The following is a 24,396-nucleotide window of genomic DNA, read 5'->3' on the forward strand; positions in this document are numbered from 1 at the left end:
TTGACCTATGATATTACTAGTTAATTTTGAGATTTAGGAATTAGTATGATGCAGGTGGGTCAGCAAATAGATGCATTTTATTGGACATAGGTGAAATGGTCTCACCGGGTCTGTGATGTCACTTACCTATGAATATGAAAGGGCAAGGCCACATGTGCATGTCAAATGACTACATAGATTTGGTCAACGTTTTCTTGTCTGCTCCAGATATATCAGCATAGCTTTTGATATACTTCTAAAAATAACAGAAACTTTGAAACTTTAGTTTTTATTTAAAGAAATCAGACCTAACCAAGATTAGTAAGCAGTGCCCAGATTAGCTTTATTAGTAATAAATAGTGAATCATAAGGAAGAAACACCATCAGGAGGACCAGCCTCTGTACCCGAGATGTGTTGTTTTTACCCATTTTTATCTTTGACTTATATTGTTTTGATAAAATAAAGAGGCAAGCAAGAAGGAAATTATAGAAGAAGGAGACCAAAAAAGCCAAAGAAGGAGAATGGTTGCAGGAGGAATAATTATTCTACAAAATAAAGAGAAGAGAGGTTTATTTAGGATAAGAAAGAAAATGAGACAAGAGGTCAGGGAGAAAATAAAATCAGAAAGGGGACAAATGAATTGTCTTTTCCTTCACACGGATGAAGTATTCAATATATAAAATATCCTCCTGTAGCTCACTAGTCACCATTCTGTATTTTCAAGAGAGAACATACCACTAAAACATCCACCTACTTTTAACACAAGCAGGAGGATAGCTCCCAAATAAACTCATGTCTCATCCTCTCTGTTCTGGCTAGTCTTAAACGGATTCATTCTCCTAGGAATAGAAATTATGGAATCTAAGAGTAAGACAATAATCTGGAAAAAGAGAAAGGAGAGAAAGGGCAAAATTTTCTTTTGTTTGCAAATCTAGTGTATTAATTGCATTCCTGGGAGACTTTCTGGACAGAGCCTCTGGTAAACAAATTAGATATAAACCGAAGGGGAGGGCACCAAGGTCACTGTGGTGAGGGAACATCAAGTGACAGGCACTGGGACCCCCGATGCATGGCTTGCAGAGCAGATGTTCGCAAGGATGCAGTGATTATTGAACTGGTAATAAAAAAGCATCAGCTTACAGGCAGCCACGATGGATGCTGGTAATTATAAAGCATCCCCTGGGAGGAAAATGACACAAGTCAGCCACAACTCTGCAATCACCGGGGCATAATTAAAGCTCCAGTAACAGTTGTTAATAGGGTGCAAATAAAACAGGGGGAAAATTTGAACACAACCTTTTTTTTTTTTTTTTTTTTAAGAGACGGCAAAGGGCAATGTAATTACAGGGACAGAAGATTTTATAATTTTGCTCCACATCATAAAACAAAGGGTTGGGGCTATTAAGTGGACATAGATATTTAAAGTATGAAAACCCAGATATACCTACACACACACATGCACACACACACACACACACCACACACACACCAAAGGGAAAAAGTGTGTTTGCTCTTTGAATATGTAGTACGTGGGGGAGAACAGATTTTTAAACAGAATGTTTATATTCTAATTTTCAAAATGGTAGAAATACAAATATGTAAAGAAAACGGAATGCATGTAAATATTTGGCCATTTTATCCTTTCCGGAAGATCTGTAGTGGTATAATGTGCCAAGCTATATGATACTGTTGGTTAAAATGGTTTAGATATTGTTAAATAAAGTCAGCAAATCACTTTCAGTGTTGAAAGTGTCACTTTTTCACAGAATGCTGCCAGCCACTCCCTAACCTAAAACATTAAGCAAAACAGGGCTCGTTTTCCATGGGCTAAATGACTGAAACTATTTGCCAGCAGATATCGTAAGAAAAATACATCTACACCCATTGAGACCCAGTTGCTTGGGCGATTGGGCAACTAACTATGCATCTGCATGTGTATTACCAATTAGGCCTATGTAAAAATCTGTTTTAAGAGGCACATGGGTAATGGGATAAGAAAAAAAGGAACCCTGTTAAGTTCCTATCCAGCCTGTTTTCTATTAGTGGATTTTGGAAATATTGGGTTTAAAAGTCTGACAAATGTAGAAAATGCACTCTACATCCTTGCACCAAACTCCATGTAAGAAGTACATGTATACCCATGTGTGTCATGTTTCAATAAGTTGTAGGAAATAAGAGGAAAGGGAATAGCAAATTATAGCAGAACTTTGACTTCTGGATTTTAATATGATCACAATTAGCTACTGGAATGCTTTGTCCTGCTATCTTTTCGTAATTTGGAGAGATGACTGATTAAAACATAACTACATACTGACCTATTTAGTATGCTTTCAGAATGAAAAGAATGAGATAGAATGCATGAAAAATAAATTATATTTCAAATGTGAACACAGATTCCTAGAGCAGGAAAGGACCTGAGAGGTCATGGCCCTCATTACCCTTGAATGCCTACTGTGTGCAGCCCACTGGTAAACGTTATGAAATGCACTAAAAGACAGTATCTGTCTCTGTAGAAGACTTGACATAGACAAGGTAAACATTAACTAATGACAAAAGGTGAAGTCTCTGGCTTCTCCTGGGCCCTTAGGCCATGGAAAATAATAAAAACTTCATGAAGGCTAGGCACGGTGGCTCACGCCTGTAATCCTAGCTCTCTGGGAGGCCGAGGCAGGTGGATTGCTCAAGGTCAGGAGTTCGAAACCAGCCTGAACAAAAGCAAGACCCCATCTCTACTATAAATAGAAAGAAATTAATTGGCTAACTAATATATATATATAAAATTAGCCGGGCATGGCGGCACATGCCTGTAGTCGCAGCTACTTGGGAGGCTGAGGCAGGAGGATTGCTTGAGCCCAGGAGTTTGAGGTTGCTGTGCGCTAGGCTGACACCACAGCACTCACTCTAGCCTGGGCAACAAAGTGAGACTCTGTCTCAAAAAAGAAAACAAAGAAAAGAAACAAAACTTCATGAGACGCTTCTGTGATTCCAAGAAAGATTCAGAGACACAGGCAGTCTATCCCAGGACTAAGATATTAAGAAATATGAACATTTGGGCTGTGGAGGCAAGGGGAAGTCTTCTTTAATTGGGAATTAAGTTCTAAAAGAGTATAAGATGCATAGTCGTGGTACCCTTCCTGAAAGGAGTAGAACAAAGAGGAATGGGTAAAAGAGAAAAAGGGAAATCCTATTACCATCTAAGGGATAAAATAAGAAACCGTGTTCTGCAGGTGGCTCAGGATTCTGTAGAAAAAAGGAGAGGTTATAATCAAATAAGTAGGAAATGCTGTTTATTGCATCTCCCTCTTGGAGATTCACAATCACATTAGCCTATTAAATGCTCTGATAAAAGCCTGCAGGGAGACTGTATATCAAACCGTTTAAATGTATTTCTTGGCTTTGGAGCTAAATAGTCCTAGTTTGAACCTCAGCCCTGCCCAAAACTCGGCAAGCTACTTAACCTATCAAAATAATAATTAAGACAGTTCCACCCTTGGTTTTCTCAACTATAAAATAGAGATAATAATAGTATCTACCTTTGTAAGTTGTTATGAAGATTAAATATTAATAAAACATTTTATATAAAGCATTTAGCAGAGTCCCAGGTACATAGGAAATGATCAAAATATCCTAGAGTTAATATTTTATTACATAATAAATAATCCAATGTGTTTAACTTTGCTTACTTCAGTATTTTCTACCCTTTAACTATAGAAGTATCTTTTAAAGAATACCTACAAAAATCTGAAAATATACTAGTGTTTTGGAATAAAAGATTGTAAGGCCTTGGCCTGTGAGAAACTCATACAGTCCAAGACAGATGCTTATGACTTGCTTCACTCACAACTTTGAAATTATTTGAATTTAATTTGGGCAGTGGGGCTTGGGATGGGAAAGGCAGTAGCTTTTGAGTGTCGGAAGAATGACCAAAGGAAGGCAAATGGAGGAAGAGGTCTGAGAAGGCAGTAGACCCATTAACCTATTTTTGGTTTTGTGATGTGTGGCAATAATTAAGCAATAATTATCCTAATGGATTAAAGTGTTATTTGGAAAGTTAGCACTTGTTTATGTCTCATGTCTCTCTTCAAACTTCATCACTACATTGTCTAAAGACACTTAATTACTTGTCTTTATAGTCTCAGTGTCTTCCTAAGACATTATTCTCCAACTTTCCTTCAATCTGCTCTTGTCCTTCAGGAGCCTCCATTTATACTCTTATTTGTCTGTTTTATTGTTTATTTATTTTCTCCCTTTTGCCTAGATTATAGATAGCAATGCAGAAGGATGGACAATGTGAATAGGGTAAGTTGAGTGGGGTGAAGGGGTAAGGGGAGATGAGGTTTGCCAAGATAGGTGAAATGCAAACATGCATTTTTTGTTTTCCTTGATCCCAAACCAGATTAAAATAAAATGATCTAATATTATTTATTCCAAAACTGCCCAAGAGAATGATAGAATCTAGACACAAATCTGAATGAATAGGAGAGAATTTCCTTGGAAGAATGTTATATAAATAAAAACCATTTTTGTAGATTAGATATTAATTTAGGTTTTTCTATTCCTTTTTAAAAAGTTTTCCATTATAAAACTTTTACTTTACATTAATAATTTTCAATTATAAGGTGTTTATTAACAGCAGATTTCAACTACTATATACATCAGTACCTAATAATATCAGTTTTAGACTGAAAATAATCCTGGGATAAAATATATTAATTTTAAAGAAGGCTTTGGATGAATTATAACTTCTGTAGTTTCTCCTAAATAATGGATAATTCTATACATTTATTTTGTTTCCACAATAGCAGTATAAACCAGACTATTTTGATATCAGGAAATAAAATCTAGAGAAAAGAAGAGAAAATATGGATCAGATTGTTTTCAAATTTTAAAGTGTTTCAAGAAGTGGTTTTGAAGATTTTTTTACTCTCATTGCCTACAACTTCAACCACTCACTGTGCTTAGGATTCTTGCCAAGAAATTTAGCCAAATTTGTTTTAGATTTCTGATAGGACATCTTTATAACAGATTTGTTTTTAATTCTTCCTCTAGGGGCTTTATGCTCTATTTTTTAAAAAATTATATGTACCTCCTTGAAATGTTACTAATCTCCAAGTTCATAATATGAAAAACTCTTGGTTGGTTCTTGAACAAAGCTAAAAAAAATTTTAAAAGATAATGGATTCTACTTTATACTAGTGAGTCTTTACATAATACATATATATCTAACTAATGAGGGTAATAAATTCTCATTTATTCATTTTGGCCAACAAAAGATTTAATGATAATATTCTGTGTTTCAGTGACCATGGAAGGTATTAAGCATATAATACTAATGAAGATAGCCCCAATCCCAAGAGGTTCCCAGTCTAATGACATGTAAAAAAAACAACTTGACATATACCATTTGTGCTATTGCAAAGGTCTACACAGAATGCTACAGAAGCAGAGAGAGTAGGAAAGGCTTGATAGAAGCTACTATTTAAGTCTTGAAGGATAAATGGGCAATACAGAAGAAGGAGAGGGTTGTGTGTGGGAATGAAAAAGATTATTTTCTGGCTCCTTCCTTAGCCCTTTTCTCTTCTCTATCCTTACTCTCTATGTCATCTCCCATAGTAACATGGCTATCAATTTTATTTATATTCATGTGAATATCATATTTATTTATTTAGCTCTGACCTTTCCCCTGAACTCTAGATTCATATTTTAACCACATATCTCATATTACATCTAGATATTTTACATCTATCACATATCTATCATATATTACATCTATCACATTTTACATGTTTAAAATAGAAATGTTTTTAACCACCTGCCCTCCCATTTGTTCTTTTTGTAGTGTTTTCTGTCTTATAAAATGGGCACCACTCTTCACCTAGTTCCTAGATTTCTCTTTTGTTTCTTACATCCAATCTATCGGCAAATTCTACTGGCTTGTCTTCAAATTATACGCTGAATCATACCATTTGGTGCTACTGCTCTGCCCAAGTCATCTCTCTTCTGGATCATTGCAATAGGCTACAAAAGGATCTCCCTGCTTCCCATCTTGCCCTGATCCTACTTAAGAGTGTTTCTTTTGAATCATAAGCCAAATCATGTCATACCCTGGGCCCAAACCTTCTAGTAGCTTCCTGTTATGGAATAAAATCCAAAGTCCAGAGAATGGCTTCTAAACTTCCATATAATCTACTTAATACCTCTTAAGCTTCTCACTCATCACCTCCAGCTACATTATCCTTCCAGCTGTTTCTTGAACATGGATGTTGCACCTTAGCACCTTTATATTTACTGTTACCTGTATGAAATGCCCTTTCCTCCTATAGCCCACTTGCCTTGTTTCCTCTATTCAAGTTCCAGTTTATAAATTACTTCCTTGGATTAGCAAAATTAGCAAACCCTTCTTCCTCCTGCAGTCTCTATTTTCTTGTCCTAATTCATTCTTCTTTATCACATTTATTACTATGTGAATTTTATCCTATATCTACATAAGCTCCATGATGCAACAACTCAGTCTGTTTTATTCACTGCTGCAACGCTAATACTCAGAAGAGTTCCTAGCTAGCATGTAGTAGGTGCCCAGTAAAAATTGAATGAGTTAGGTATTTCTCATTCTCTTGGGATAATTAGGTAGAAATGTTTAGTTGTATATATATATATAAATTAGAAAGAAATATCGAGTTTGGAATAAGAAATGTCAAACATAAAACAAGTTGCTTTATTCAGAGAGAGGATGAATACAGGCAGTGTAGGTGCATTACACAAGGATGATAAGGAAGGAAGTACATTGAAGCCCACTTTCCTCATTTAATGAATATTTTGCTTAAAAGCAAAAGTTAGTTGCATTAGGAAAGTTTTAAAATTCCTTCCAGCCCCTCCCATGAGAATTCTTCTTCCCACCTTCTTTTCCTCCCTCCCTTCCTAGTCCCCTCTCTCTTCCTTCCTTAGGCATATTTTGGGATCTGCTTCATTTTAGTGTGTCTAATTCATCTAGCATAGCAGAATTCTTCCTCCACTTTAGCAGCTCATGTTCAAGTATATAAGATTTTTAAATAATAATATTTATATTTACATGCATATGTATATGTATGCATAAATATATACACATGTATGTATATATTACAAGGGTACGTATATATACACACATAATGTTAATGCTAGTTAGAAAGTACTCCATGTTTTCATAGTCATGATCAAATATCATGAAAATTTGGAGGATGAAACTAAGCTAGAGGTTTAAGGAAGGGAGAAGGCTTTCAAGCTGTGTCCTGAATTGATAGGCAGGATTTAGTGAGGAAGGAAAAGAAAGCATGGACAAATGCATGGAGGTAAGAGAGCACAGGAAATATTTTGGAAAACATTCTCAGCTGGCCAAACCATAATCTAAGAGTTCTTATTTTGACAATTGAAATTATACAACATACTTTGCTCTTGTTCATTCACTTCTTTTCTTGCATGTCAAAGAAAATCAAATAATATATTTGTTATTTGATGTTATTTTTATTGTATCTTATGGCATCATTGATATTGTATCATATATCATATATTGATACAATATTGTATCATATGGCAAAATACTTTGGTTTTATTTAGCTTACATGTGTTTGAAAATCAGTACTGCAAATCCACAAGCTAAATGACTAGCACAAATGTAAATCTTGGTTTTCTGTTATTCTCTGGTTTCAAGGGCCATTTACATTCTGTGTTGAAGGAGTTATATCAGCTGTAGTTTTAATAATAATAATTAATAATAATAATAATAATGTTGTCAGTCTCACCCAGACCCAAGGCCATACCCAAGACGGTGACTTCTAGTGTGATTTGAAAAGTGTCAAAGATCTTTCTTTCAAGATAAAAATTTTTCCCCCATTGCTTTTGTTGAAATTCCAGAAGCCAGTCTTTTGAGTTATCAATATTTCCACTGACAATGATCCTTTGTGTCAGCTATTTTCCAACTTTTGTTCCATACAGTCAGCTGGGGGAGATTGTTTAATATGCAGTATTTCTGATTCCCTAAGTGAGCCCAGGAATGTTAAGTGTTTAGTGTGGTACAAGGATCCAGGGGGACCAGACTTTGAGAAACACTGCCTTGCAGGGCAAACAATTCATGAGGCTAGCGATTTCACGTCTTAGAGTTAATTCACTTAATTAAACAATTTTTTTCTAATAGAAGTTTCAGATCAACTAGAATTTAATAAATAATGATAAGGGGTAAAAGATAAGGCTTCATCCAAAGTAGGTGTGCCTTGGTGGAGTGAAAGCCTCAATGAAAATACTGAGTACCTGCAAACAAAAGAATATGTGGAATGTTCTTGTCAGTAAGTGGAGGAGGGGTGCACAGAGGTGAAAAAAAGCACTGAGGATGCTTTGACTACTTCATGGCTATATTTTTTTGGTAATTTGTGCCAAATTTCTGTTTGAACTATTACATCTGATTTCTGTTTTCTTTCCACTGGGCATTCCGTACATATAGTTACCATTTCAGAACGTGCTGAGGAAGCATTTGTTTGAAAATTGAATGACAGTATTTTGGTATAGGAAAAACTATAATGTGAAAATATTTCTGTTTAGTCTACCAAGAGCCAGGTGCATTTGGAAAGGAAAATCATGTTTCTGTACGATATTTTTTCTGGTCCATTCTCTGTAATTTATTGGAAATTTTTTTTTAAAAAAAAACACCATATTCTATTTTTTATCTTTTATAATATTGCTATTTCTCTCTGCTTGAAAGTTATCAATTACATGAACACATGCGTGCCTCTTAAGACCTAGTTGCTACTCTCTGGCAGCCCTGCTTGTCAAAAAGACTTATTCCCTAGTTTCCATCAGTTTAAGCATTAAGAATAATGTCTTTGGCTTGACCAGCAAGCTATTTTATTGTCTAACTAAATGTTTAATCTCTGCAGAAGCTCTTCATAACTCCCACTTCATAGCAGCGCTAGTGACACTTCTTATTTTAACAGTGTCAAATTATGCCCAATTTATTTTGTTTGATTTCCTTGTTGTGAACTGTTATGTGTTCGCTAAACCTTCTTTCTGGAAGTTAACCCACAGCGGGGAGACACTTGTCACAAGGTGACTTTACTAGCAGTACTTTCTCCTCAGTGATAGAATTGGCTCACCTGCCAACTTCAAATAGCTTCCCCCAAACACATAATGGCTGCCTCCCACTGAGATCTGAGGCAACCCCCTACATCTTGGAACCTGGCCAAAATGACACTGCTGAGATACACAAGTAGGAACTTTGTTATGTTTTCTGATGTGGAAATGGGACAATGGAACAGAAACAAATCTCCTTAATTTGAGATTCTCCTTCTTGGTGGATATCAGTTATAATCTTAAATTTTAAGTAGGAAAAAAATTTCTAAATTTAATTTAATGTTTACAAATGGGGATATAATCTTATAAAAGGACATTTGAAAAAACGAGCAAATTATATAGAGATCTGAATAAAAGTCTTTAAAATATATAACACATTGTGTTACCAACTAGTAGTTTATAGCTACACTGGATGTTTTCTTCAGTTGCACTAAAAATGCTTAACTATTTCTGTTACAGTTGAAAAAAGGTAATTTGTCATCTTCAGGAAGATCCTATGTCCAACAAATATAGTATCTATAAGTATTATATTTTGGCTTATTAGAGTTTTATTATATTGAAATAACTACAGATTAATTCTCCATGACTAGAATTTTTGTAACAAGATTCTAGAATCTGAGTTTTAGGGAGTCAGTTCCTCTCTTTGGTTGCTTTGCTTCTCATCTCAACAATGATGATTTTCATTTTGTTTTGGGACAAATTATACTGAAATGCATGCACAGTTCCCATTAGTGTCAATAGGAATTACACACAATGACGGAAGAATAGATCCCATATGTTTATGAGAAATGAATGATGTGAAGCATCTGTGAAACATTCTTAAAGGCATCTCTATCACTGCATGCAATCCCAGCAAGGTTTTAAAAAAACCAACAATTTTTCTCATTGTGTAGACATTGGGGAGCTTATCAGTATAAGAACAACAACAACAAAAAAAATACTTTAGTTTTAAACAATACACTACATAGACATTTTTGTAAGTTTAAAAGTAACTTTAAAGAGCGGACATCCTATCCAAAAAGCAATGTTTCTTTCTGTGCCACATCCTGTGTGTATATGTGCTTTAATATATTAATAGTATTAGCATTTTTATTATATAAGATCCCCAGAGATTATAGAGTCATGCTTGTTGGATACTTTTATTAATAAATCCTTTTTATTTTGGAATAATTTTAGATTTACAGAAAGTTGCAGAGATGCTACAGAGAACTCCTGTGTACCCTCCATTTAGTTTCCCTTAACGCTAACATGTTACATAAGCATTTTGTGTTTGACGAAATTAAGAAAGTTGCAGAGGTACAATTTAATTAATATACTTTATTCAGAATTCACCATATCCTTTTTATACTTTAGCATTAAACCATGTGTATCTTGTTGTATTTAATCCTCGTGTCCCTGTCTGATGTTTTCTCAAAATTAGATGGGGCTATGGGTTTTTAGAAGAATACTACAGAGGTGAAATGTCCTTCTCATCATATAAGGCAGAATATGAGGTCAACATGATTTACCAATGGTGACGTTAACCGTGATCACTTGGTTAAGGTGATATCTTCTCAGTTCTTCCATTGTAAAGGTACTAATTCTCCTGTTTTATGCTGATCATTAGCAACGAAATCACTAAGTTCAGTCTATCATCAAGAGGAAGAAAATTAAGCTCCACCTCTTGGAGGGAGTGGTATTTACAGATCTACACAATCTTTAGTCAGTTGTTGCATGCTATAATTTTTTTCCATTCTTTTTCTTTAACCAATGTGTCTTTACATTTAAAGTAGGTTGCTTGGAGATAGCATATAATTTGGTATAATATATTTTTCGTCCAATCTAACAAACTCTGTTATTTAATAGATATTGTTATGGTACGGAGTGCGAGAAATACCACCTAAAGACTGAATTGAGCCAAATTGTGAGTCTTTATTAGCTGGCCAGCAACTACCCTTACACTCCAGAGAGGCAGGTACAGGGAGCAGCTCCAAGCCAAAAAAGCAGGGAGGTTTTATACCGGCCCAAGTTAGGGGCTATGTGACTTCAGTCACAAGGGTTGGAACAGCATTACATCATGTTTTCCATAGCTGCAGCGTCCAGGACCCTCCTCAGACCACCAGATAACAATCTTTAAGCAAGCGGGTTTACAGAAGCAGAAAGCATTAGCTCATAGCCCCAAACCAAAATACATTCTTTTATAGATTCAGCAATCATGGTAAATTTTGAACTACACAATACATTACACAAATTGAAACAATTAAAACAATCACAGGTTAACTAAGAATTATTGTCCATTGCTACAGAGAACAGCTTTACTAATTTAGTTGAAGGGCAGGCTGAATTTAACTCTTTGAGGTCCTTTACAGATATGGTTATATCATTCAGATTTAACATGATTATTGATATAATTGAATTAAAATGTACCATCTTGCTAGCTTTTTACTGTTTTGTTTTATTATTAATAGTTCTTTACTTCATCTTTTTTTATATTCTAGGGTTTAATTAAACATTTCTTATAATTCCGTTTTATTTACTCTATTTACTATTTATGCCTTATTAAAAAAACTTATTTTGTTTTCTGAGAAATTCTTTGGTCATTCTGAACTTTTGAAGGATATTTTCACTGAGTATAAAATTCTAGGTTGACAGTTCTTTTAAATATAAAACTTCATTTTCTCTTTTCTTACCTTTTTTTCTGACACTTGCTATAATTCTTATCCTATTACTTTATAATGTTCTCTTTCTCTCTGATTTCCTTTAAGATTTTCTCTTTGTCATTGATTTTCAGAAGTTTAAATATAATTATCCAGACAACCTACAGAATGGGAGAAAATATTCACATGCTACACATCTGATCAAGGGCTGATAACTAGAATCTGTATAGAACTCAGGAAAATCAGCAAGAAAAAAATCAAACAACCCCATTATAAAGTGGGCAAAAGATATGAACAGAAACTTTTCAAAAGAAGACAGACTAATGGCCAAGAAACATGTGAAAAAATGCTCAACATCTCTAATCATCAGGGAAATGCAAATCAAAACCACAATGAGATATCACTTAACTTCAGTGAGAATGGCTTTTATCAAAAAGTTCCAAAATAAAAAAATGTTGGTGTGGATGCAGAGAGATAGAAACATTCATACACCGGTGGGACTGCAAACTGATACAACTTCTGTGAAAGTAATATGGAGATACCTCAAAGAGCTAAAAGTAGAATAACCATTTGATCCAGCAATCCTATTACTGGGCATCCACCCAAAGGAAAAAAAAAAGACATTCTGTAAAAAAGACATTTACACTAGAATGTTTATAGCAGCACAATTCATAATTGCAAAGATGTGAAACAACCCAAATGCTCATCAATACATGAGTGGATTAATAAAATGTGGTATATGTATACCATGGAGTTCTACTCAGCCACAAAAAACAATGGTGAACTAGCACCTCTTGTATTATCCTGGATAGAGCTGGAGCCCATTCTACTAGGTGAAGTATCAGAAGAATGGAAAAACAAGCACCACATATACTCACTATCAAATTAACTGGTATTAACTGATCAACACTTAAGTACACATATAGTAGTAACATTCATCAAGTGTCAGACAGGTGGGCAGGGGAAGGAGGAGATGGGTATATTCACACCTAATGGGTGTATGGCGCACCGTCTGGGGGATGGATGTGCTTGAAGCTCTGACTCGGGTGGGGCAAAGTCAATATATGTAACCTGAACATTTGTACCCTGCAATATGCTGAAATAAAAATAATGAATAAATAAATAAATATAACATAACTGATTGTGTTTTTATTTAAATTTTTTTATTCTGCTTGATGTTTTCTGAATTCTTTAAATATGTGGTTTGATGTCATTCTTTTCATTTTGGTCAATTCTTGGCCATGATATCTTCATATTTTTTCTTTTTCCCATTCACTGTCTTGTTCCTTCTTCCTTCTGGGATTCCAATGATGCATATATTAGATCTTTGCAATTATCTGATAGACCTTGGATTCTCAGTTCTTTTTCCCTATTCTTAAATTTGTATTTCTGTTTGGGTAATTTCTACTGACATATCTTCAAGTTCAGATTCTTTCCTTGGCTGTGTCAAGTCTACTTAGGAAAGCATCAAGGAAATTATTTATCTCTGTTATTGTATATTTGATTCCTAGCATTTTCACTTGACTTTTTCTGATAGTTACCATCTCTCTGCTGCAATTACCTATCCAATCTTGCATGTTGTCTACCTTTTCCATTAAAGCTTTTAATGTATTAATTATAGATATTTTATATTCTCTGTCTGATATCTGGTCATATCTGAGTCTGGTTATGATGATTCAATTGTCTCTTTTGCTTTTCCTTGCTTTTTAAAATTTTTACATTTTATGATTTTTGTTGAAAGCTAAACATATTGTGTAAGACAATAAATACTTAGGCAATTTTATTTTCATGCTTAGAGTTAAGCCTACCTTTTCTTTTGCTAAGAATTTAATGTGAATATATTTGTTTATCTATTCAGGATCTAGAATAGGTATAGAGTTTTTTATGGCTACAGTTATCCTCAGTGTATCAAATTTGTCTGTGATTCCTTGTGTTTGTCCCCTTGGCTTTGGGTCTTCCCTTTATGCTGCTTCCCAGGGGCAGTCTGTCTCTTTGATCTCTCTCAACTATATTCCATTGTTATTTTTTCCTCAATACTTAGTATGGTGGTAGTAGATATGGTGGAGGGACATAGTTTTGTGTTTTGATTAAACTTCAATATTAGGGAGGTCCAGATGTAATGTTGGGCCTAGTGAATATCCATACACATTTCCCAAGAAGGGAGATTCTCCCTGGCTCTTGAGATCAAGAGCTACTTCAGTTGCTATGGGTTTCTATCAGCATCTTTCTGTTACAATTTTGATGTCTTCTCATTGCATATGGAGGTTTTTGTTCCTTAGGGGAGATGGCTTTAGGAAAGTTTATAGTGCCTTCTGTTCTTCTCCAGCCAGCACCATGGGACAAGATTTTCTCAGTATTCTTCCCAACTTTCCTTATGAGCTTCCTAGAGTAAAAACTTGCAAGAAGATGCAAACTTCTTTATGTCTGTGACCCCCTGGGGTTTTGCACACTCACACTAGCCCACACTAAACCCTTAGCATTTGTTAGAAATTCTCTAGCTTAATCTTTTTTACTTATACAGCTTATATATACAGCTTATACTTTACAACTTATATAGTGTTATGGGGTGTATTTCCCAAGAAGACAAAGGCTCTGTTTCTGTTTCTTCCTGCAAGCACACGTTTCTCTTTAGGTTTGATATTAGTTTGTCATTCAACCTCAGTGTTAGGGATTCAACCAAAGTCATTGATGTAGTTTTTTAAGGTTTTTTCTTATTGTGAAAGTAGAAACAACTCTTTACAACTCTCCACATTGCTGATTTAAAACTAGAAGCCTTATGTGTTTTTGAAGTGCTATTTACATGCATCAAATCAATCCAACAAAGTCATGCTGGTCTTTTGATATATTGGATTCTTTCTTTGACTGGTTTGATAGTTCATGTGTAGTTAGCAAACAATATGGTGCATGCAGTCAGAACTGGAGTGTAGGGCAAAGATATAATATATGGATGGATCCTTTGTCCCTAGAGTCAATAAGTTAGGTGCTGTGTGCTCTAGTTTTAATTGCTTACTATTAACTTCTCCCCACCCCCCCACCTACTTCATTTTGTTATACACAATGCTGAGAATAGAAAATGTATGGAATGAAGTCATGAGAGTTTGGGCAGAATCAGGCTGGCCTACTATAGATTCCAGTAGAAAGTGGCAATGATGCAGGCTGGTGAAAGAGACAAGGACCATGTTGTCTCCTGCTCTGGATTATCTGGTAAAGATAGAAGCCTATGAGCATTGCAGAGGACTAGTCTGGTTGTTAGGAAGGGATTGGAGAGAGTTGAACTGGTACAAAGAGCAGGTGACACTCTGTCTAAAACATGAGTACAAATCCAGCTACTTTGTCCATCCTTTGGTATTTTGCAAAGATTTTGAGGCTTCTCTTTACCTAGTAGTGTCAGTATTTCCACTTACATTCTGGGCTTTCTTGGCAGATCTCCACCATATACTGACTAAAATAAATTATTATGGGGTGTATGATCATACTGATCCAGTTCTGCAGCTTCTTGATGTTTTCTTCTGTCAGGAAGATAACTTATTCATACCTCTACCTACATTGATACCGGGTGAGTGTAGTTCCTAGATCCTTTCTTTGAGGACCTTGGACCAGATTCTGAGATCTAAATTCTCTCTGAAAATTAGAAGTTTCAATAGGGACTTTTTGGAAGGGTAGATATTCTCTTCTTTTTATCTTTAGGAAAGTTGGACAACAAATGAACATTTCAGTGATCCTTTCTCTTTGCATCAGCTATTGCTGAGGAAATAGAATATCTCACATTGATATATTGGTTGGAAATGTGAGCATAAAACTAAAGGTATTAAACATCTTAGTCTATCCTTTTTCGTGGCCCTTGTCTAAACTGATCTTGCACACAGTAATCAGGGTCCTGCATTATGTTAGAGAACTAAGACCTCAATGCATGATAGAGGCAGTTTTTGTTAGCAGTTAAGTAGCTTCTGGGGCTGATTGGTGGCTTCCTTGGAGGTATTGGTGGTAACTCTCATCACCTATGTTGTTGAATCTGGATGGTTTACTTATTGTTCATGGTCAAATTGCTCTTACTGGTTTATTTGGTCCTTGAAAGTAAAATCTTAAAAAGTCAAATATGTAGAAGCAAACAGTAAAATGATGGCTACCAGGGGCTAGGGAGGTGGGTGGCAGGATGTTGGTTAAGAGATACAAAATTTCAGTTAGATAAGATGAACAAGTTCAAGAAATCTATTGTAAAACATAGGTGAGTACAACTAATAGTAATACCAATGTATTATATAGTTGAAACTTGATAACTGTAGATTTTATATGTTCTCTCCACAAATAAATGGTGAGGTAATGCATATATTAATTAGCTTAATTTAGCCATCCTACAATATATACATATTTCAAAGCATTATGTTATACACCATACATACATATGTAATTTTTATTTATCAATTAAAATAAATAAGATGAAAAAACAAGATTTTCTTCTGGGGAAAAAATTTAAAGGAAAAAAGAAAAAAAAGAGGAAATATACTTGTTATTTCCATTTGAGTCTTCATTTTATCATCCTACAGGCACTATTTTGTGGTATTTCATTTAGGTCTTGCAGATTACCGTGTTGAACCTTGATGTCGTGATTCATAGAAGATTCATTGCCTTTTGTGACAAAGACTGCTAGTTGCTTACCAAAATCTATGTGTTTTTCTTCTTTCCAGTCTCCCAACCAGGATACATTTCCTATCATCCTGTGAAGTTAGATGAAGCCATTTGATGGGGTTCTGGTATGTAAGCAGTGAATAGAAGTGATCTATGCCATTTCTGGGTCAAGGCTTTTATGAAGCCTGTATGCATTCTTCATGCCCTTCCTCCCTTTTCTGCTGGCTGGATACAAATAACCAAGAGGATTTAGAGGATTGTGGAGCCACTAAGTGGAAGGCACTTTGTACCCAGAATTATCACATGGTAGAGAGCCACCTGCTCACTAGAAATAGGCCTGCCTTAAACTATTGTGTGATTAAAAAATAATCTATTTTAGATACATAATTTGACTTTTATTTGTCCCCTCCCTTTCTATTTTAGCCTATCCTCACATATATCCTTGAGGTCTTTGCTGCCTGATTGATCATGTGCTTGTGCTTCTTCCAGCCAGAGTTCTTAGAGATGCTGCTCAGAGATAACTCTCTTCACCATTCAAAGTGCTGGGAAAAGATACCAGACTAAAATAGCTCAATTTTTAGTTGGTGGCAGGTGGCATGGGAATTTGGATTTCTTTTTCTTTGGTGCCCAACTAATTGCTTCCACTTTTACTCAATATGCATGTCCATATTGATTTTTAAGTTGTGTTTTTCCTGTCACCTATTCCAATATTTCCTTTCAGCACCATCAGCAAAACATCAAATATGGAGTTCTTAACACTTTCCATACTTTTCCCACTTATTTTCACCACGCCTGAAAAAGGACAATATAATTTAAAACTCAGAAGTGGTCTCATGGTATTTCTCTTATCAAGATCCAAGAGACTAATGAAAAGAAAACAACCTGCCCATAGTGACGGACCTTGCAGTTTCATACTTAGACAGTTGCATGTGCAATTGTCCCTCCCTCAACTCCTGCCACCCCACGCCAGGAAATTCCATAGTACACTTGTCTTTGCTCCACAAAAGTAATCAAATAAGTTTGGTTAATGTTGAATATTATTAATATACCCCTAGGTATATACACCAGGTACTTTAGCATATTCTAGGTTGTGAGAGCGACATCCTGTAGCTGAAATCTCCTTAAATTTAGTTAGCCCATTGCCATATTAATATAAACAAAACATATGTGTGTTGCAACTATTCAATTCCTTAAATTCCAGCATCTCTCAAAACAATATCACCATTACTATTTGTCTTAGTTTGTTTGTGCTGCTATTAACAGAATACTTGAAAGAATGGATGATTCATAAGAATAGAAATTTATTTCCTCACAGTTCTGGAGCTTGGGACCTTGAAGATCCAGGTGCTGGCAGATTCAGTTATCTGGTGAAGGTGACATTCTTCAGAGGGGAGGAGGTCTGTCTCACATGGCAGGAGGTGGAAGGGCAAGCTAGCTAAACACTGCATGAAGCTTCTTTTATAAGAACCTAATCCCATTAATGAGGGAGGAGCCCTCATGGCCTAATTGCCTGTGAAGGGTCCTGCCTCTTCATACCATCACATTGGCAACACCTGAAGTTTAGAACTGGATTTTGTTTTGTAGACCAAATTGACAGGGTTTTTTTTTTTGTTTTTTTTTTTTTTAATCTTTTAATGGAGATACAGTCTATTTAGTGCAGTGACCAATTTGATTGATTTTTGCTTTTCCTCTTAAACTTTCTGTATTAATTTAACTTGTTGCCCCCTTTTTTTCTTTTTTTTTTTCTTTTCTTGATTTGGTTAAGTTGGTATTTATTCTGTTTGTTCTCCATGGTTAATTTCAAAATTCTCCTATAATTTTCCATGTATTTCATGTTTACAACCTCTTCCCAGCTCTCATAATCAGACATATTTTTCTACTATTACTTGAAAACAAGATGCTATTTCATTCAGTAAGATGCTCTTTGTTTTTTTTTTTTAGTTTCTCACGTCTTCATAAAGTAAAATTGTTATGACAATTTTACTTCTCCCATCCTTTCCCTCCTCAATCCCAAGTTACAGAACATTTCCTACTCTCCTTATCCCTACCCCAATTCCTACATTTTAATAAATAGTTTCATACAGTTTTTTGTCATTCTGGAGTATATGTTTTTTGTTCTGTCTTCAGTTTCAAAAGACACAACAAACACTCATAACATTCCTGTTGTCCTACAATATTTATCTATATCTATTCCTCTGTCATTTGAAGTTTATTGTTCATTATGGTTTCCTCTGTTTTTCATCTTTCCATGAAGTTTGATTTTTGGCTCATTTTTATTAAAGTTTAGTTATAGTCCTTATTTATTTAATACTTATTTTTGATAGGGAGTAACTGTGTGATTACTCTCTGATTTAATGTTTGTCTAAAATTATTTTTCTTCTTGATTTGTAACTAATTTCTTTCCATCAGTAATCTCTGTATGTTGACATTCCACTATTTTGTAGCTTCAAATGCTGCAGATGAGAAGTCTATCTGATTAAATTCTATGGTAATCTCTTTTCTGTCTCAATGTATGATTTCTGTATTTATACTTAAATTTCAGATTTATTTTCTGACTGTGCCATATTCCATTTTAAAAGGCAACAAAATTGTAAGGTACCCAGTAGTGAATAAAACAAATATGCAAGATAAATATAAAGAAAATAATATGCCACTAACTGGAAATGCTAAAATGCTATAACTGGAATGGATTTTTTCAGTATTATATAGAAAATATTATAGATATTAGTTGTCTAAAATAATCTATACAAGTAATGTCATACAAATGACTTTTTGGCAATGAGACAAGCTGATAAAAAAGACATTTTTGAATAACAAATGTGAATATAAAATAAGGGAAATTCAAAAGTAGAAAAGTCATGAGGAGCTCTGTGCCCTGCTAGATGTCAGAACATATTTTAAGGCTACAGTAATTAAAACTCTGAGGCATTGAAATGAATATACACATAGATCAATGGAACAGAAGAAATATTCATAAATGAATTAAAATGTAATGGATATATAATAAATAGAACATTGCATATCAATGGGGAAATGAGGCTCATTCAATGAGAGATGTTGGGACGACAAAATAAGCATGTTTAACATTTTTCCATGCCACATCCTCTCTTTTAACAAAATACATTTCAGATCAAAAACTTACATGAAAAAGTTGAAACAATTAAGTTATTAGAAGATAACAGAGATTTAAAAATCTCAGAGTGAGGAAAGCCTTTTTAATTGTGACACATAACTTAGGAGACTAAGAAAGTTGATAAATCTGCATTAAAATGTGCATGAGAAAAGCATGATAAACACGTTCAAAAGGCAAATAATAAACTGTAAAACCAATAACTTGTAAATTTATTTATAGAACAAGAGCTAATGTTCTTAATATGTAAGGAATTCATCAAATTAATGATAAAATTACCAATAAATCAATAGTACAATGTGGATGTTAATATGAACAGTTTACTGAAAAGATCCAAATAGTACTTAAAAAGATTTTTAAAAAGCTTAATCTCATTCATAATAGAAGCACTATTAAACCCATAATGAGATACAATGCATAAAATTTTATACATTCCAATGTAGGAGAGAGTGTGAGGAAATAGAAATTTTCATATATCATTTTGGTATACGTCTAAATTGGTTTAATTGCTATGGTGGGCATTTGTTATAAATTTAAAATATGCATATGTTTTTTACTTCTAGAAATGTTTTTCACAAATATATTGACATAAATGCAGCCACATGTACAAGAGTATTCACTGTACTATTTATTATATCAAAATAATGGAATCAACCTAATTATCCATTATAGAGAAGTAGTTAAATAAATGATAGTATATTCATACAATGGAACATATGTAGCCATAAAATAACACATTTTGATATGAAATGATCATGCAGATATACTACTAAATGAAAAAGGAAGATCCAGAATAGAGTATATACTATTATATATGCATACATCTCATATTTGCCTATTTATTGCATAAAATCTCCTTGGAACAATACTTAAGAAACTGTTAAAAGCGGTTGCCTCCTGCCAACTGCATGGCTGAGGAATAGTGGTAGAAGGGTGCACTATAATAGTTTTCCCAGGCTGCCACAATAAAGTACCACAGAGTGGGCGGCTTAAATACCAGAAATGTATTTTCTCATAGTTCTGGAGGCTGAAAGTCCAAGATCAAGGTGTCCACAGGTTTGGTTTCTTCTGAGGCCTCTCTCCTTGGCTTCTAGATGGCTGCCTTCTTGCTGGGTTCTCCTATGGTCTTTCCTCTGTGCACAGGAATCTCTGGCATCTCTCTTGTATGTCTAAATTTCCTCTTTTTACAAATAAGGACACTAGTCAGATTTGATTATGGCCCACACAATATGCCTCATTTTAACTTCTTTAACATACTGACTGCCATACTAGGAAAAAAAAATTTTTTCCCTTGGGGCTGTGTTGTTTTTTTACAAAAAGAGAATAAAAACTTTGAAAACAAAATGATCCTTTCCAATTTAGTGAAAATTTTGTCATTTTTTGTTTTCTGTGCCCATAGGTATGGCAAATAAGGGAAAGAGATATGTGAGTTACATATGCTTCATAAGGCCCTGAGCTGAAAATTATCATGAGTTAAATACAACTCACCTGACAGTTAATGTATTAAAGGCTCTTTCTCCAAATACAGTGACATTCTGAGGTACTGGGGCTTCAACATTTGAATTTTGGGAGGGACACAGTTCAGCCTATGACAAAGAATGACTTTTTTTCATTGCATTTCCATTAATCCCTTTTGAACTTTGCATCATCTGAGGTTATGCTTTGTGAAAAATAACCTCAAAAATGATCCTGTAATAAAAAAATATCAGGCTGAAAGTGTGATTTCCTCTTGGCCCAATAGAAAAGAGCTCAATACAATTTGGCATGAGAGTTAACTTGAATACAGGTGAGTGTCAGCTTAGGCAAATATATGCTTGAATTCAGAAGAAATTATTTATTTTGTTAAAGTATTTACTATATGTTTCCTTTAAGTAGAAAGCTTTCAATATGATTCACTTTACAGACATTTTCAGGAGTATTTTATGGGGTAAAGAGAATTACACCTGAACATTTCTATTAATTTAGCAGTTTAATACTGCCAAAGTAATATAACAAGATTTTCATGTAGAACAATTTTCATTCTTTGGCATTCTATTCTCCTTTGAGTTACATAGGTTATGCATCTGTTTAAAAGTGAATTCACACTTACATTTGAATAGAATTTAAAATGGAATGAACAGAAATGCTCTTAATGCAGTAGCCATAAAAAGACAGTTGTATATATTACTCACAGATATTACATAGTTACTGTGATAATCTAATGACTATATGCTTCCTCTGAGGTTTTAAAAAACCTCATGAACAGCTATCTTTCTGGGTTAAGTATAATCTTGTCTCTAGATGGGGATGTTTGGGTAGTTCTCAAGATCCCATTCAGCCCTGTGATTACTGTAGCAATAGTTATGAAAAGAACACAGAAGCTATATCCTTTGTAAAACTTGATATATAATTTGGAATTTTTATAAAGATGGATGCCAGGTATGTTTCATCGATTAAAATGGTTTGCTTTTAAAGGTAAGTATAGGACTACACTAAACGTTAATGAAAAGAATGCATCATCAGAATATGATCCATTAATTGTTGACTTTTCACAATAATAGTTCTTTGATATCCAGAATATATACTGCTATATCGAAGAAATAAGATGTCTATGTTATTTAGTCCTGGTATTATATCAAGACAAACACTGACCAGCATTTTTCACTGAAAATGTGGTTTGTGAGAGAAGTGGTCTACAAATGTTCTTCTTAGATACATTATATTTAGGGTAGTAGCTACCTTTGGAAATATTTATTTGTAGATAAAGCAAAGACCAGTTCACCTGGGGATGGAGTAACTCTTATCTTCAGGGAGACTGTAGTTTTTGAGTGCTGACAGTACTTCAAGAGATTCTCCTGTACAAGCACATAAATACATGGCTCATCTCTCCCCTAACCCCATTGCCTCCTCATACTTGACAAGTGTATTTGTATATACCATAGTGGAAAGCTGGATTAAGTATTTTGACAGTAGGTATAAATTTGCACTTAACTCCATTAGCTAGAAAAGCCTGCATGAAATTTTGGACTTCAGAAGGAAATATTAAGTACAGCCAGATCACAAATAATGATGCTTTTAGTATATGTTTATTCAAACATAGAGTGTCTAGTGATATATTCTTTCTTTTGAGGAGAATTAGATATCATTCTCCAAAGCCTGTGGAATGGAACTAAATGTCAAGAACCCAACTGAAAAGACAAACAAATTCAAGTTTCATTAAATGATACCACCATCAGCACATTATTATATTGTAGTCATTTCACTATATGTTACTGCCACACTCTAACCATGCATTAACCATGTCTATTTTGGGACTAAAGTCTATCATGTTAGAATAGATCACATTTCTGGTATTCTACAAATGAAAATAATTTTTAAAGTCAAACACTTCAAAGTGTTGTACTTGATCATTGGTGCAGCATAGAAGAGGTCCAAACTAACGTGTTCAGGTACAACATATACTCTTGTTGGTATACTATACTTTTTCATGTGTCCCCTCAAACACAAGTAATAGAGGAGCTATATTTGTAAGACAATATGTCCCATAAATTTAGTAGTGACCATTTGTTCCTTTAAAAGTAATATTTTTCCATCTGCTGACAAACAGCCTATGAATACAAACAGCAGATTTCCCAAATGCTTGTTTAAAAGTTTCAATACATCAGTACAGTATCTGTTGAGTCGTTTTACTTTATCAATAGAGATTGCTCTCTGAAGCTGCCTTTTGCAGCAAGAAAGGCAAAACTGGAATTACTACCCTATCAGTGTGTGTGTGTGAGGGGGGGATGCTTTTCTTTCCTTTGGCTTGGTTCTTAACTCCTGGGAGTCATGGCTGCCCTTCATTTACCTTCCTGGACCTGTTTCTCAGGTCCAGCTTAGGCATCCAGCTTCCAGCCATGTACATATCATCTGATGGCTAATGGTCTTATACTGGGAATTGTCTATATTCCCTTCTCTCCTGCCAACATGCTATTTGGACTTCTTTGATTGTCTGAGGACACCCTCTTCTGGCTCTAGGCTTAGCCACATATCCGTGGAATCTACCTTAACTCAGACCTGGTCAGCAAAAGGTGGCAATTATTTAATACTATAAAGACTTTTGAGGGCTTAAAAAATTTAAATTTTGAAAATTAATCAGCATACTCTCTGCAAAAACAACAGAAAGTTAGTGTTCCCTGGAGTCCCCATGACTGTGGGAATGGTCTTGGGAGGACACTTAAGGTTTGTTTTCTTGCAAGCTTTGTGGCTGATTTTGTGATATTCACCAAACCTTTTCTCATAACAACTGGAATAATACTGAAAATGTAATGTCATTGCATATAATTTGTGCAGGCATATAATTTGTGCAAACTTACTGAGTTTCTACTACATGGCTCTGTGTTTTTATAGGCATTATCTTACCTCATTCTTATAACCATCCTGAGATGCACATTTGACCTTATTTTTACTAAAAAGGAAACTGAAGGTCATAGAGTTTATGTGACATATCTAATGTGACACCCCAGGAGTTCCAGATTTGGAACTCAGGCCACAATGGAAAAGACCACATGTCTTTTCCATTGCATTAAAGCTGATTCTGATGATACAAAACAAAAGCATTAGCAAAAACAAACAACAAGACTAAAGATACTGAAAAGTACCTAAGATGTGAACAATTTAGCAAAATTAGGGAGAAATTTACTTTTTGAGGAAGACTGTTCCAAGGATACACCTGTCAAAAAGATTATTTGACATTATACTTAATCTTCTGTCTGAGAAAGTATTATTTAGGTTTTCCTGTAGTTCAAGATAATAGGCTATTCTTCAAATAATTCTCTATTCTTGTGTCAAGTTTCTGGCAAGGAGCTACACTCAGCTGCTGCGATACAGTCCAAGGACTAGCAATTGCATCAGGGTCTCTGAATATCCTGACGCGATTTTGTTAAAACTGGCCTCACTCCTATCCAGAA

The 24,396-nt window shown here is 34.6% G+C and overlaps 1 long non-coding RNA gene across 1 annotated transcript in view; it reads left to right on the forward strand.

Moving 5' to 3' along the window:
* The window catches only part of LOC105872398 (uncharacterized), a 126,999-nt gene that overhangs the window by 49,151 nt on the left and 53,452 nt on the right, over nucleotides 1–24,396 (forward strand). The window contains exon 2 of the long non-coding RNA XR_001154578.2: nucleotides 16,398–16,463. This is a non-coding gene — a long non-coding RNA (uncharacterized LOC105872398). The remainder of the gene's footprint in view (nucleotides 1–16,397; nucleotides 16,464–24,396) is intronic.

This window comes from Microcebus murinus, chromosome 6, assembly GCF_040939455.1.
Source record: "Microcebus murinus isolate Inina chromosome 6, M.murinus_Inina_mat1.0, whole genome shotgun sequence".
NCBI lineage: Eukaryota > Metazoa > Chordata > Mammalia > Primates > Cheirogaleidae > Microcebus > Microcebus murinus.